Source organism: Glycine soja, chromosome 16 (genome assembly GCF_004193775.1).
Source record: "Glycine soja cultivar W05 chromosome 16, ASM419377v2, whole genome shotgun sequence".
NCBI lineage: Eukaryota > Viridiplantae > Streptophyta > Magnoliopsida > Fabales > Fabaceae > Glycine > Glycine soja.
Genome location: NC_041017.1, coordinates 26409559 through 26425532, shown reverse-complemented (window position 1 = coordinate 26425532; position 15974 = coordinate 26409559).

The following is a 15974-nucleotide window of genomic DNA, read 5'->3' as shown; positions in this document are numbered from 1 at the left end:
AAGCTAGTACCATTGTTTCATGATTTATGGAAATAGAATGTTAATTCTAACATTTATCATCACATTTGCTACCTTCTCAAATCCCTGATTCTATTTTCTTGAACAGAAATAGCTCTATGTTTGTCCAAATCCTGCAACCAGCAAACTTCAGTTCCCCGGAGATCACTAATCATATATATCTTGTAACAACAAATTAAAGCAAGAAAATGCAGGTCAAAAGCAGTACAACTTCAGAAATTTCATAACCAATGTAATTCATATATCGGTACAAGAAAAATGAATGGCATTGACAGAATAAAACTATGTGAAGAGACATTAATATTACTACTTAAAATTGTGTGAATTAAATTAACCTTATCAGAATCATTGCAGTGAAGTGAAGACGTTGAAGTCGCAGATGTATGCTGCATGGCCCTCTCTTGTGTCTTGAGATGAAATTCCTAAGATGACATAAAAGAACATGAGCTTCAAGATATATATGGTACGTCTGGTTAATCATTGTGGTTCAATTCTTATGAAAACAAGTGTCAAGACTCAAGAGCTTACTTGAAATTCTGGCAATCGTGGAGTGCTCCTCTTGGAAAGTGGCAACGAAGGAGCATTTAGAATCTAGGTTATGAGCATAATTAGTAAGGGGAAAGGATGTAAAAGATAACGATAAGATTAACCTAACAAAACAAATTCTAAAAACAGAGAGTACTGACTTTTCTGTTTAACGGTCGTGCTCTGAATATGGGGGCAGCCACTGTCACAACTTCTGCCTCTGCAACAGCTTTAGGTTTGGGAAGCACAAGTATAATATGTTGACTTCAATTGTGAGGAAGAAGAATCATGTTTGAACAAAAGTCACCTTCGTTAAGGTTTTACTACACTAGAATAACAAACCTAATCCTTTGTGCTCTGTGAGCCGTTTCTAGGTCAAGGCTCTCTAGGGATAGTAATCTTCAGCTTGGAATGTCCAGAATTTTGATCAACAGTTGCAACCTGCAAGAATATGCAAATATATAGCACACCATCGTGTGAACCTATTCCCTATCCCTAATTAAATATGACCCTTTGCCCAAAGTAATTTAACAATTTTTTTTATATTGCTATTCAAATTTGTAATTAAATACTTATCAAGAGTACCCTCCTTGGCCATTATTTGATATATTTCCACTCATAACAACAGTGTTGTATCATGAAAACAATAAGGATGAAATTTCTTTTCATTTGTTTACAAAAATCAATTAGGGAAAGCAATCATGAACAACAAAGGTGGGCAAAAATATATATATGGTACAGAATATGAGCATCATAAAAGTCATATGAACAATATATTTGGCAAATGGCAAGTACAATCTACTCAAGCAGTCTGCATTACAACCCTTACCTTCTTAGGCGCCTTGTGGACAAAATTAACTTTCTGCTTCACATCACCAACCTATCATAGACAAGATACAGTAAGCAATCCAATTACCCAGTCTAAAAATAAATGGAATGCCATCAATAGTAAATACACATTTAAATTCTCAGTTCATGGTTTCAAGTACTTCCATGCTACCAGCCAAACATGGGGGCAAATTTACTTCTAATAACCTATAATCTATGATCCATTAAATTGTTGTGATCTTGTAGTTTCTGAAACCTGAGGACAATGGAATAGTTGAGTTGTAGATATACAAGAAAAAACAGTTTTCTCGGCATCCAAGGATTAGAAAACTAGATACAACCATAAAACATCATAGCACCAAAGAGAAAAAGTAGGGAATAAATGTAGTAATACTCCGGCAATCCTACTTAATAAGAATTCATGATTTCATAAAGAACAGAGTAACCATCCAAGAAAGAAAGCATTTAAATCAATGCACCATGCAGAGCAAACATATATCTTATGGTAGAATGCACTGACATGATTCAATTCAAAAAATGTTTGCCAACTAATCAAGCGTTGCAAGACTGTTTGATTTTCACTAATAATTCATGCCTTGAACCATGACAGAGGACAAGTTTCTCCGATAATCACCTTGAGCTAACAATTGGATAGGGCTGATTTTGCTTAGCCAATAGACTAGCAGTAGGTTTCATTAGTGTTGAACCCTTCAATTTGAGCTGTGCAATTAATCAGTTGATGCATGTGTGGGGAAGGATCACATGATGTATAAGCAAAAAATTTCATTAAAGACTATCCCTTCTTACTCAGCAGTCAACATCATCTATAATCACACTATCTATAAGATTCGTTACCTGAGGTTACGTGTAACAGTTGCATATTAACATCCCGCGGAACACTACTCAGCAAGGCAGAAATGTTCCCACTCCCACCCCCTCCTTTTGAACTTGCCAAGTCGAAAGCATCAGTAAAGTAAGCCACGGGCCATGACCCTTCCAACATAACACATAATAGAAAATCGGAGTAAACTCTCATTCTAGTTCCGAGATTGCAAGTGTAGGTCATTTTAGTCGTTTACAAAATTCTCATATTAGTCCCCTAATTTTTAGCATAAAAAATTAGATTAAAGTAAATGTCGTTTTGTAAAATCAGGATTATGATGAGCCTATATCTAAGGATTGAGTTTAGATTGTGTGTTTAGCAGTGCGAGAGTAAAATCAAGAGAACAGGGGAAGAAGATTGCATACCGTCATGGTGAAAAACGGGGCGAGAAAATCTAATCCCGGACGGAACATAAGAATTGGCAGCCTGAACAGTGGTTGCGCATTCCCTAACGTCGTCCTCTCTCGCCACTAACTTCGCCACAAAAGCTTAAACCAAAAAAAAAAAAACACAGTGATTACAAAACAATGAACATTTATGGAAAAGAAGGAAAGAATAGAAGAAAAAGAGGTTCAAATAGACGACAAGGAGGATAGATGAGGCACTTCTTGCCACCGTGTTGGCCGTCTTCTTGCTCAAACACGATGCTCCGAAGCTGCCCGGCGCGACGTTCCTTGGCAGAGATGTTCTTGCCGGAGGCGGCGCGGGGGATCACAAGGATCGTCTCGTCGTGGTTGGGATCGGGGCGGGGGAAGTCATCCAGGTAGGTGAGGGGCTCCGGCCCCGGAGCCCGGAGGACGGCGACGGTGGAGTGGGTAAGTGGCTGCGGAAGCTCATTTGCTCGCTCACTCACTTCACTATCGTAAGCTAGGGCAGAAGAATGTCAAGCGTCTAAGTGTTTAAAAGCAGGGCCAGAGTATAAGACGCAATTAAACTAAGATGGGCTTACGCAATAGCCGTCGTTGGCTTATTAATCTTAATTACAAAAGTACCATTACCTTACATTCTAAGACGGTTCTTTCTAACCGCCTTAGAATGTGACATAAAAAACATTATTTCTTTCCAAAATTACAAAATTGCCACCGCCTCCTATTCTAAGACGGTCCTTCAGAACCGTCTTAGAAACAGCGTTGTAGATAATCGCTTTTCTAGTAGTGTACACATTACTACTCCATAACTTTCATTCTTATAATCAAGTAAGACTTTAATTACAATTTAGGTATGAGTCATGCCCTTTTATATTCCTCATTATTTTTATTGGCTTTCCTAGTTAACGTTTCTTTTTCCTTTAACTTTCCTATTACGTCCCTACTCCATAGCAAAGGAATATTAAAGATTTAACGTGAAGAAGGTTTTCAAAAAGGCTATCAGGACAGATTAGGCTTTTAAAAAGGGCAGGCCAAGCCAAAATAAAAGCCTTTGATAGGTTATAGGCCAGGCTGAGGTCTCAAAAATTCATCGTAGGCTAGGCTCAGGCCTTTTAAAGTCTGGCCTAGCCTGGCCTATTACCACCCCTACTAATATTGCACTAGAATCCCAATGGTGTTGGAGCGCACCCACTACACTAAATGAATTATTATAAATTAAAAAGAATATGCCTGTAATTTCACATTTTTTTATTTATGATATACATGATTCAAAAAACAAGATACAAAACAAAAATTGTCATGTAACTCAGTTGGCTTGTTTAATTCTTTTTGGACGGTTTAAATTATAATAATAATTTTTTAACTGTAAAATCTGAATTCACCATCTCAAATTTCTAGACATCTCAAATTTTTTCATAACAGTTTTTTTTTTTGCATATATATGTTGCATACTCACCCCATTTTACAATTTGTTGTACCCTCTATATGGCATAAGTTACTAATAATTTTGATGTTCATAATTGTCTTATCAGTTTCAAATATATTGTCTTCAATGGAGGAGATACTTGTAGTTTAAACCAAAAAATGTTCTAAAACAAATGCTTTTCATTGATTACTAAATTCTCGTTAATAAATTTCCATTTCTTTCTTTGAAGCATCAATTTGTCCTTCTTCATCTTCTCAAGGAGGATCTTGCACTTTATTTTTGCTAGACTTCCAGTGGCAGTTGTGCCCACAAGTCTCACACTTTTCATGTTAGTTCTATAAGTAAGATGAATTTTTCAAACACCTTCCAAGTTCACAACTTGATCAATGTGCTTGAGTTGTTTTTTGGGAGCACAACTTGAAATTTTTGGAAGCATTTTTAAGATTTTTGTTAATAAATCTTTGCTTTTGTATATAAAATTGCATAAAGTAGTTTAGGAAATAAAAAGAGAGTTTTGAATGTTTTTGTGTGAATTTTAGATGTTATAAGGAAATTTTTGAGGAAAAAGGAAAGAAGAGTTGTAGACCTTAACTTGCCATAGCGAGCTGAGCCGTCGCCAACGAACAAGGACCAAAGATCAAGTAAAAGAATGTAAAAACTCACCATAGCAAATCCTCAGTCTGAGACCAAAAACACAAGCAAGAACTTGCCACAATGAGTGAACCTCTCTCCACAACGAGATTGGGTCCAGAGAGCATGAAAATTCAAAAAAAAAAGTGTTTTGCAAGGAATGTTGAAGCATTGTAGCAAGAATTTTCCTTGCTATAACGAGTTGTTGATGTGCAAAAAAAAAGATAATAGTAGCTCTCATTAAACGAGCCTTTGTTACAAATTTTTGAAACTTTTGCCATTGTTTTCAATTGTTCAAAGAAAAGGCTATGATTTCCCCTTCTCTCTCTTTTCCATTTCTAGTTTTGGATCCATATTTTGTGATATTTTCATGGATCAAGCTATGGTCCATTGTAACTAACTTGAAGATGTTGGATTTGAATGGAGTAGATTTCAGAGTATGTGATTTTTCAATTCTTGATCTATTCTCAGTTTATCCAATCATTTTTTACTTTTTTGCTTGAATTCATGCATAGGTTTGATCAACCACTACTACAAAAAAATCTTTCAAAGATGATTATTTAACACTTTCTATGATAGTTTTTAAACCATCTTAGAATCTAGGTTTCTACACCGATTTTTATAGAAACTGTTTTAGAATCTTTGACTTTTTATTTAAATAATGTTAAAAAAACATCAGGATTTAAATACGATTTTTCATAAAATCGTCTTAGAATGTTTATTTGTTAATATGGTTTCCTGAAAAATTATCTTAAAAATTACACTTTCTAAAATGGTTTTCTATAATTAATTTGAGAGTGTAAATATTTGAGATTTAAAATGCAAAAGGAAATTTTAGTACGAGGAAGATGTAATTTTAAACAAAATTAAAGTTGAGATTTGAGAGGAAATTTTTCTTAGTGCAAAAGGATAATTTGAAAACAATTAATAATTTAAGAATTTTTAAAAATATAAAAATAAGTGTCGAATAATGGTGAAGCCATGTTTTACATGGGAAAATACGTTAACATGTCCTCACATTCAAGAATAAGGACTCAAATTGATAATATAGGTGTTGATTAGTTTTATCAAAATATGACTTATGAGTAACTAATATGGAAGATGCTAAAATCTATTTAGCAATAACTTTTTTAATTTTCAATATTAAATAACGAACTTATTTAGGGACATTGACTGATACTCAATCAACAACTTACCTTGTGTTGTAATAGTGATGACATTTGATGGTTTAACCAATTTATCTATCAAAACTTGAAAAGATAAATATTAGAAAATAAGTCATCAATGTGCAAGTAAATGTTAGCAATTTTAAAGAGTAGACCAAGTCTCAATATGTAAAATGGCTACTTCAATTTCTTAAATATTAAAAATGAGACATAATAAAAAAAAAAACAACCAAAACGAAATCTCTATGCAATAGCATTAAGTCTTCTACAGGAAAATGTTACCATGAGCAAAAACTTAGCACGCACTAAGCAAATGAAAAAAAATGAAGATTGATCAAGATTACATAAGTATAGGATATCCATAAAAAGTGTCATAACTACTTTAATTTATCTCCATATAGCATGAAGTTACTTAAAACTTTGCCTATATATTCCAATAAAACCTTAGTCAATAAAATTTTCAGCTATGTTAAATGCACTTAGTTTTCATTGGAATTAGTATTTAGGAAGTAGAACCCATTTACTCTTTGCCTTGGAAATAGTCCCCACCTAGTCTAGTAAGAATCTGAACATTTTGCGTAACCTAAGTTGTATAATCAATCAATTTCACCTAACCAATACCTATCTAAAGATGTCCAAATTTAAAAATAGTATAAAACTTTTAAGCTTCATTATTTAAAAACTAATATCATTCTCTAGTATATTAGGAATTTGAAAGAAAATTCTACATGATAACCATCTCACATTGTGATTTGTGACTCTTGAAGTTTAATCTCACTCTAGTAAACAAATATTCTACAAGTATAGAGAGTAACACAATATGAACATATTTCCATAAACAAAGAAACTTGCTTCCTTGGACTGACAAAAATCTGATAAGTTTATCATCATTTAGAACTTCATTTATAAATGATAAAAACAACATTTTAAACCAAACTGGTATTGATAGACTTACCATCTCACAATCAAGTGCCAACATCTCATAAAAAGGAGATCCTGAAGGTGCGGGCAAAGCAGAAAGAAAACATGTAGTATACCTGCCAATTAAAAAACTTGCTCATTAAGAAAATGTTCATACAAATTAACATATATAATTGGTAGTAGCATAGTAAAAATTGCTTGGCTTATTAACAGAATATCCATTCTCTTCCAACTCTTTCTTTGTTAGTGTATAGTATGTAACAAGGAAAGGTATGTCTCTTGTAAGCCCTTAAATGATAGATTGCCTGTATCACAACAACCTTCTTTTGCATTTCATAAAGTGACTAAATTTATATAAGTTATAGGTTACATAATTGTAATGGAATGATAGTGATGCAATCATGTTTGTGGCTAGCAAGAAAACAACTCAAATGAAGTTGTTCCATGTGGTAAAAGCAACACACTAGTCTTCACTTGTATTTTAATTCTCATATTCAAAAATTATTTTTATTTAAATTATAAGGATCTTAAAATGCATTTAAAATTAAGAGAAAATGCTAAAGGGTTATCAATTAGGCATAGAAGTGAAATCTCACGAACATACAAGACAACTAAGAGTGAACCACGAGAAAAGTTACAAAACATATATCATTGGTCTAAGCAATCAATGTAATTTCAAAATAAAGACAAACAAATATTAAACTATGTATATTAGAAGTCAAAAGAAATCAAGTATTCCATTCTAGATCTTTAACAAGCATGTAAACAGATACACATAAATATTACAAAGTATTAATGAGGAAATCTTATGAACCATCATTGCCAAGGTTATGTCAAGTATAATGAGGAATTTTATCTCTACCCTGTAGAAGCAAGCTTCATGATGTTGAATCAAAATTGATTCAAGTTGTTTTGATGATAACAAAGATGATGACAAAAAGCCCAAGAGAATGATTTCAAGATTGAGTCAAGATGAATTCAAGATTCAAGAGAAGAAATCAAGAAGACTTCACAAGGGAAGTATTGAAAAGATTTTTCAAAAAACAAACATAGCACAATTTTGTTTTTCAAAAGAGTTTTCTCAAAATTTTCTAAGTTACCAGAGTTTTTACTCTCTGGTAATCGATTACCAGTTTCATGTAATCGATTACCAGTGGCAAAGTTTGTTTTCAAAAGCTTTCATCTGAATTTACAACGTTCCAATTAATTTTAAAATGGTGTAATCGATTATAAGATATTGGTAATCGATTACCAGTGTGTTTGAACGTTGAAATTTAAATTCTATTGTGAAGAGTCACATCCTTTCACAAAAATGTTTTGTGTAATATATTACAATGATTTGGTAATCGATTACTAATGACAAGTTTTGAACAAAAAACAAAAGATGTAACTCTTCCAATGGATTTCAAGTTTTTCTAAAAGTTATAACTCTTCTAATGGTTTTCTTGACCAGACTTGAAGAGTTTATAAAAGCAAGACCTTGACTTGCATTTTAAGAATACATTCATTACAATCTTTTTGACAACCTTTACAAACAACTTTTCCACATATTCTTTGAATCTCTTTGAACTTCTTCTTGAACTTCTTCTTCTTCTTCCTTTGCAAAAAGCTTTCTAAAGTTTTCTGATTTTCCAAACCTTGAAAACAAAAGTGTGCTATTCATCTTTTTCATTCCCTTCTCCCTTTGCCAAAAATAATTCGCCAAGGACTAACCGCCTGAATTCTTTTTGTATCTCTCTTCTCCCTATTTCAAAAGAACGAAGGACTAACCGCCTGAATTCTTTTGTGTCTCCCTTCTCCCTTGTCAAAGAATTCAAAATGACACAGTCTGAGAATTCTTTTGATTCTTCCCTTTTCCATAAACAAAATATTTCAAAGGACTAACCGCCTGAGATATCTTTTGTTTCCCCTTCACAAAGTTTCAAAGGACTAACTGCCTGAGAACTTTGTCTTAACACATTGGAGGGTACATCCTTTGTGGTACAAGTAGAGGGTACATCTACTTGGGTTGTTGTGACTGAGAACAAGAGAGGGTACATCTCTTGTGGATCAGTTCTAGTGGAGGGTACATCCACTAGGTTGTTCAAAGAGAACAAAGGAGGGTACATCCCTTGTGGATCTTTGCTTGTAAAGGCTTTTACAAGGTTGAAAAGAAATCTCAAGGACCGCAGGTCGCTTGGGGACTGGATGTAGGCACGGGTTATTGCCGAACCAATATAAAACTCTTGTGTTTGTTTTCTTCTTCCCTACACTCTTTATTTTCCGTTGTGCACTTTAATTATCGCTTTTACTTTTTGTTAAGTTTTATTTCTATTCTTTACTTTCTTAACAACATAGTAAAAGCCAAAGAAGGGTAGATTTTTAATTAGTAAAGGTTCAATAATAATTAATTGAACCCCCCATTCTTAATTATTCCGAGGCCACTTGATCCAACATACCCCACCCCCAAATATTACAAATATACAAAGCAAAAGGCAAGCCATTTCTACAAAATTTGAATTTAATTGCTTACTTTTTCAACTCAGTCAGCCAACATGCATCAACTAAATACAATATTTAGTAGAAAGGATTCCACATTAATGTTATTTCCTTTTTGTTGTGATAAAAAACTTTTTTAGAAGGCAAAATAAGGAACTAATATAAACTATATGAGGACTTCTAGCCATAGTTGTTGTACTCTTGTACTTTGACTAGGGATAGTAGAAAAACAATCAGGCAATTCATATAGCATTATTGACAAGACAACATTTTAGATAGTGCCAATAGGAACTTTTTTACCATTAACTTATCTAAAGAACCTCAAATTTAGGACCTACTTTCCCTATCAAACTATTTGAATTGTCATGCTACAGATGATGATCCTATTATGAAAGTTCAGTTAATCTAATTAGAGGTAATTCAATCGAATTAATTCGTAATTACATTGAGATCACAAATCAGATTGAAGTATCATCCAATTAATCTGTAATTAGGATTCAAATTAGGGAAATAGTCAATAACCTAATTCATTTATAATCCTAAACATATTCAGAATCATGAATACAAAAATAGAATTGGAAAAGATGATGAGCATTCATAACAAATTTTGAAATACTTAACCAAAACTTAAATTCGTCATTTCTTGAACTGGATCCTTGGATTGATTAGTTGTTTAGCCTTCCATGGTCATCACCAATGGAAGAAAAACAAAAATTTAGCAAGAAAAGAGAAGAATAAAGTTGAAGAGATGAAGAAATATGAAGAACAGTTGATAAAAAAAAAGAGTTTGATCTAAAACTTGCACTAAAAGTTTTTGAAAATGTGTTTTTGCACAAAATGACTCTAACTAACTAACTAACTCCGAAAATACACTAAGTAAACTAATATATACTCTAACTAATCAGAAGTAATGGATGAGCTCTTATTAGGCCCAACTAATCTCTCTAATTAAACTAATTGCACAATGCAAAAACCCAAAATTCGCTGCCCAAAATCCAAGTGCAAAGGCTCTGACTTCCAAGCCTAAAATGACCCTCAAAACAGCAAAATTGGCCCAAGCTCATTTCTAAGAAAATTGTAGCGCTTTTCCTTAACTTTCCATATAATACAAATATTCTCCATTTAGAGTTCTGTAGCATCCTATAGGTCATGTACTAGGCAAATAGGTCAAGTAAGTACAAAATCCAAAAATAAGCATAATTATCAATTAAGCCTAATTATTTGTCTAAGACTAAAACTAAATTAAGGTGAGAAAGTGATATTCAAAGAAAGGTAAAATAAGCTAAGAATAATAGGAAATTAATAAACTAAAAATTCTCCATCACTAGCATGGTGCATCTTAACTCCAAAACCCAACGCTCCTTCCACCGCACTCTAAACCCCAATGTCATCAACGACCATGCTTGCTCCAACCCCAACAAAATTCAACAAAGAAGACATGAAATGCAAGGGAAGGGTTCATACCTTCTAATGATGAGAGTCTTGTGGTGGAGGGGTTCACACTTTGACATCGATGGCAGCACAATGGTGAGGAGAAGACAACGACGATGGAAGCTTCAATACGACGAGAGCAACAGAAGTTTAAGGGCAAGGCACAAAAGTTTTTTAGAGTTAGGCATGAGAGCTTGAGTGCTTCTTCACTTAGCAAATTGACTTTTAGATTCAATACAAAGACAATTTTCCAAAATCATTTTTAAACTTGTCCAATCTACAATGGTTTTCATCAAAACCGTCATCATATTAAATGGCTTTACAACGGTTTTACCTAAAATGCCAACGTGTCCACTTATTTACGAAAATGGCACTAGCCACTTTTAATGACAGTTTTGGTAGAATTGTTGTTGTTTCTACCTCATAAAAAGCTTTTTGTTTAGTAGTGAATCTAGCTTAATGGAGTTGAATTCTATTGGAAAACAAGTTTAATTCTAGATCTTAAGTAGAAATGTGTAGCAATCTAGTTTTAGGAATGGATTTAGGTTTTTACATTGCATAGATTCTATGGTCATACTCTAATTGCTAGGTTTAGTTAACTAAGGGATTAGGAATCTAATTTAGGGATTAAGAATCATTTACCTAAGGAATTAGGATTTGATTACTTGTGTTGAATCTTGGTTGTATTGAAATTGAGAATATAATTGGAAATCAAATCGCATATAGCAAGTTCTATGAAATTCAAGTCTAGTGACACCTTTTTCCATTGATTTTTGCATTCTTCGCTGCATAACTCTGTTCTAAAACCAAAAAAGATTTTCCCAATCACTATAGTGAGTCCTTTTTCCTTGAAACTGATAAAAAAAAAAGCTTGTTATTTCACCATAGTTGTTTGACAACTCCCTGCAACGAAATTGCTTATATGCTTCTTACTTTTTCTTGATTTATAACAATTATTGCTCAATTTCCTAAATATTATACAAGTTTCTATGCATACGATACTAAAATAACAATAAACACACTAAACGGGGGGTTGAATAGTGCATATATCAAAGATATAAACTTTTGCAATATTAAAGTAGATATAGATAATAATAATAATGAAGACAAATATGGTCATCCAGTAACTTGATAAAGGAGAAAGTTCTTAAAACAAATTTTCAAATAAATACTTGGCATTAAAAAGGTGATAAAGAGTGTTATAAGAACGCTCAATAAACCATTATAGTGAAAAGTAGAAACACTTGGTTTATAATACTTCACTCAATCTAAGCTACGTCAAGTTCTTCTTTATTCACTAGTAAAGAGTTGCACTAATCAAAACCTGATTACAAAACAAGTATTCTGACTTGTCACTCATGACTTTATAAGTTTTCTTAATACCACATTTGACACTTTCTTAGACTCCCCTTGAATCTAAGAAACCCAAGTATTGTTTAACACCAAGTTAATTCTTGTTTTCACAAGCAAAAGTTTAGATGAATACAAGTATTCTATAATACTTAATGAGTCAATAAAAAATTAAGCTCAAATACAAAATTACTTTCCTTATCAAAGAGTAAACAGATAAAAATTGTATATCAATCATCCAGAGATTTCAGGATAGTTTTGCTTCAGATATTTTCTTGCTTTCTTGTAAGATTTTTTGTCAATATGACCACACCTTCTTCTTGGGTAGAGATTGCCTTTTATAGACTTCAACAAAGGATTCACTATGAGACTAGCGTCGATTCCTTGAAAAGATTGTTGTCTCACAGTGGAAGAAAAGGCTATGTGGCATGCTCTGATATGAAAGGAATGAACCATAGTATAGGCAGTGTCATGTGCTCCTTGTCCATTGTGAAAGTGACCTTTAAGAGAATATTGCATGAATACCTTCTATACTCTTTTATACTATCTTTTTTTAAAATTCAAACATTAACAATTCAAAATAAAGAGAGACAAAATGAATTTGTATAAAATAGAACATTGAACTTCCCTTTTTCATCTAACACAATCTTTTTGAGTTTCTTACTAGCTAGACACGAGGGATAACCAAAATGCAATATATAACACTGATTATCATAAGGTGTGGATGTTCTTTGGTTTTAACGTGTCGGTCGCTAAATAATTAATAAATAGAGCATTTTCTTTGAGTGTGGACAATACTGAATATTGTTAATTCCTTTAACATATTGAGCATGTCCACTTTTTAAAAGCTCATTAGAACATTAATAATTTATACTTGTTATTCATCAAAATCCAAAATGGATGGGAAGAATGGCCGTCTAGACCTAACAGATACTCTTATACTTATCATTTCTTATTACACATAGATTAGGTACACTTGTGTAGATTATGAGTCAATAATGGTCTATTTAGAAAAAACAAGTTCTTTGTGTTTAGACGCTCAGAGAGACATATGTATATAAATATTAGGAGAGGATTTCATTACCAAACTTGTATTGGACTATATGTTACCTATAAAGCTCATCGAAATTTATTAGTCCATACAAAATTTGATACATTTGTTATCATCAACTCCATAGATTTTTTAGGAGTCAAATGTTATCCGTTGTCTTTGGTTCTAACAATAAATTCAATGAAAATACCATTAGAGCACACTGCAAATTTTGATTTGAAAGGGAACCTGGGATGGAACTACATATCCCCTAACAAGGACGCCCCCCTATGTAATTAGACCTTCATATACTTTTACATTTTTAAAAAAAAATTGCACCCCCTCCTAGGCCAGAAGCCACCATGTCTATTTGCCTAAAGGCAATGACATATAGGAATATATTGAGATTAAGTGTAAATCTTTTTATTGTCTTTATTTTTTTTCTCTTCATGTTTTACTTTAGTTCTTGATTAGTTAAAGAGATGTTCATAGGATCAGTATTCAGATATTGGATAACATTAATAAACAAATAAGTAACTTTTATATCAATACAATTTAACTTATAAAAAAACTTTAATACAAGCAAATAAATTTTATCCATTTTTTTTCTTATTGATCACATATCCTTTTTCATTTTATGCTATATGTATATATTACAATTTATTTATACTAAACAAAACGATGCTTTTCATTTTTTATGTTTTAATTAATATTTATTATATTATCATTATGTATTTGATATTTATAAAGTAGGTTTAATTATCTATTAGGTCTCTATGATTGCAAAATATTTTATGTTGGCCTGTATAGTTGTCATTTATACCTTTTTTGTTCTTCTCGTCTAAAGTTATCTAACACCTATTAGATAAATATGGATTAGATGAGCCACATCATCCTTGTTTCAAATGGTGTTAGTCAACATTCATAACAAGGACCAAAAAAATAAAAAATAAAATAAAAATTGTAACTATAATTACCAAAATATATTTAGGATGTTTTAAACTATAAGCTAAGACTTAAAAGAAAGTTGTTGCAATTATAAATAGAGACCAAAAGTCCATTTGGGGATATCCAATGAATAGATACAAAAAAGATAACCGAATCTATAAATTTCAACAAATTCTTATAGAAGACTTACTATAAATATTTTACATATGTCTCAAATATTTTCCCCCCTAAAAGTATTTTCAATACTTTCCATTTCTTATGGTCTGAATTAAGGATCCAAGTTTCATCAACAATAACAATTTTTTATAAATCTAAATAATTCATCTTAATGTTTATGAAACATTTTCATCACTTTAGAAAACCATTGAATTTAAAAACATATGGGTGGGTACTTGGGAAGGCATCCACTAAGCAAGACCCCTAAGTCAATTTGTGAATAGGAATTTTAGTACCTAATGAAATTGTCCTTCTCCAAACCACGTATCAATCTTTTTAAAGTCATATTTAGATCATTTAAATGTTTTTAAACCATTCAAACATCAAAGATTCAACCACGGTACTCTATCATCACAATAATAACACAAATATCTCATTAAGAATATAGTCATCTCAACAACAATAATATAACAATTTAAACAATAAAGTAGTTATAGACTAACAAATATAGTATAATTATGCATCATTTTATCGTTATAACATTTATCAACTTGACATTTATGGTTGGTATATGATCTCCTAAGTTTTGGGTTATTATCTCTTTTAATTTATATTATGTGTTATGACCTTTGTGTATGGTAATTATGATATTTACAGATAAACAAACTCAAGTCAATTCTTACCTCATTTGAAAGCTAAGAAGATAATCTACAAATTTTTTGTTTGCCTTGTGACCTATTTTTGGAGCTATACAATGCCTAAAATGATGAACAATGTCATTCTTTTATCAAATCCTCACAACTTGACATCTGCTTATTAATTTAACAATTTCTAGAGTTGTAGACATTATTTTTGAGTGAGATCAAATTCATTAGTTAGCTGACATCTAGGTCTACAATCGTAATATACATAACTTTTCCAAATCCACACTCTAAAATGTTAGACATGTGGCCTCAGAAATCTTAAGAAGGGGTGAATTAATTTCCCACTAACAAACTTTTAACCCCCTTCTAAAAGAAGAGATAGGCTCAAAATGCAGAAGAAGCAACAATCAATTTAATAATCTTATTTAAACATGCAAGACAAAATTCATTGCAATAAAATGAATGAGATAAGGGAAGAAAGAATGCAAACACAATTTTTATACTGATTCGGCAAAGTTCATGCCTACGTCCAGTACTCAAACAACCCACTTGAGATTTTCCATTCCCTTTGTAAAAATCCGTTTACAAAGTCTGAACCACACAGGAACAACTCATCCCTTATGTTCAGGAATCCTTACAACTTAAGAGACCCTCAGTCTCTTAATTAATCTCTTTCAATGAGAAGAAAGAAAAAAGAATTCTCTCTTGAAGAGAAGGATATTACAATTGAAGTCCATGGAGAAACTCTTAATGGATTTGCAAGTGTTTGCCCAAGAGTTTCTTTTGAGAGAGCATTTGGCAATGAAGTTCTCTTGGAATATCTCTCTCATTTCTTTTTGAAGTTAGTTCGTGCCTTTTCAAAATGGTTTGAAGAGATGTGTCATTTCAAAAAGCTTTTATGAAGTTTTCTCATTGGTTATCGATTACAAGTTTCTGGTAATCGATTACATAATTATATTTTGAAGGGTTATGACTTTTGAATTTGAATTTTTAGAGTTCTGTTGCTGGTAGTCGATTACAAACATATGATAATCAATTACATGTTCAAAATTCAAATTCGAAACCCTTTTCAACAACAATTTCTCAAACTTCCCTTCTGGTAATCGATTACCAGGAAGTGTAATCGATTACCAGAGCCTTGCATGACTTTGAAACCCTTTGTTATGAGGCAA